Raw genomic sequence first — 1,516 nt, 5'->3', positions numbered from 1 at the left:
CAGTATAGGCCTCCGATGAGCCTGAGAAGCCATAGATTAGGGTTTCAATGAGAGGCGGCGGCTAGGGTTTGAGGTGAGTTGAGAGAGAGTTGAGAGAGGAGGGGATTCAGAGGCGGCGGTCGAGAAAAATGAGGTAGGGTTTTAGGGTCGTTTGAATTAAAAAAGGAAAGGGAAGAGGGGAGCCGTTGATCTTTTTAGATCAACGGCTGGGATTAAATGGGTTAAATGGGAACCGGGTTGGGTATGATAGGAAGGGGTATGGATCGGGTTGCAAGTGGTAATTGGGCTGGGTATTTTTTGGGCTGAGTTGGGGTTAATTGGGGATTAAATTGATGCTATATTTGCAATTGAAATGGCTATGTGTTAAATAGCCGATTTTTCCCCTTTAATTTTATACAAAATTAGTTAAAAACGATTTTAAACAAATTAAAAGCACTGAGCTAATTAATAATATATATACATTAATCTGAAAATACTGGAAATAATTTTATAAGTGTAAAATGCCATTAATCGTAATATAGGCTATAATTGTAGTTGTGTGCAATTTAGCGTTAAAAACACCAAATGAATTCGTAAAAATATGCAAAAAATTACCTTAATTATATTTTGGTGTAAGTGTGAGAATAAAATGAATTATTCACCAAAAATGATAATTTTGGGAATAATCATTGGATTTTGTTGTATTAAAATAGGCAATAAATTGATTTAAAAATTGTTAAAAATGCCAAAACTCTTGGGTGTGCTTATACATGAACAAATATGCTATTTGGAAGTATTTTGGGTATAAAAATACTTAGGGAAAAAATTGGGTATCAACAGCGGTTTGGACGTGTGGACCTGTTATGTGTTTCGGAAGGTTGTGGCAGCGAGCCCCGCAGGAAGATCGTATAAGTGTGGCATGTAGTCACTTGATTGATTGAAGCAATTAAACCAAGTATGAAGATTTGTGATGATATCGATAAGTTGAGGATATATGCCCGGAGGGCACTCCGTTACTGAGTTGTGGACTTTGGATGAGTACTCCGGTTATGATGGTTGTCCTTGTGTGTTATGAGATGAGGGAAATTAGTATGGACCTTTGAAAGGTTATATGCTTAGTTTGATATGATCAGGATCGACTTGAGGTCGGTGGATGGGTTTAAATATGAATTTGGGCTCTATGTCAGGTCAGTTGTATTCATTTCAGTAAAGTGCTCCTTATGGAGTAGTCAGGGTGTTATTTCGTTGCCAAATATTTCATGTAATGATGCGTTGCACCGTGTGAGTTGGGAGACGGCTTGAGAAATTGCTTATGTGTTGAGGATCCGCGTAGAGATGATGTTATATGAGTAGGATGCTTTTGAGATTTCAAATCATATATCGCACCTCAGTCGTGCTTGAGTTTTGTGACTTCTGGCGCTATATGTCTCCCCAGGGATGGAATTATGCACTTAGTGTGCTTGTGACCGATATTCGATATATTATTGAAATGAGCAATCTAGCTCGGTGCGTATCTCCTTATGCGAGTTTTATGGGT

Source organism: Nicotiana attenuata, unplaced genomic scaffold (assembly GCF_001879085.1).
Source record: "Nicotiana attenuata strain UT unplaced genomic scaffold, NIATTr2, whole genome shotgun sequence".
In the NCBI taxonomy this organism is placed as follows: Eukaryota; Viridiplantae; Streptophyta; class Magnoliopsida; order Solanales; family Solanaceae; genus Nicotiana; species Nicotiana attenuata.
The sequence above is the reverse complement of the archived record's forward strand: the minus strand, read 5'-3'. Positions refer to the sequence as shown.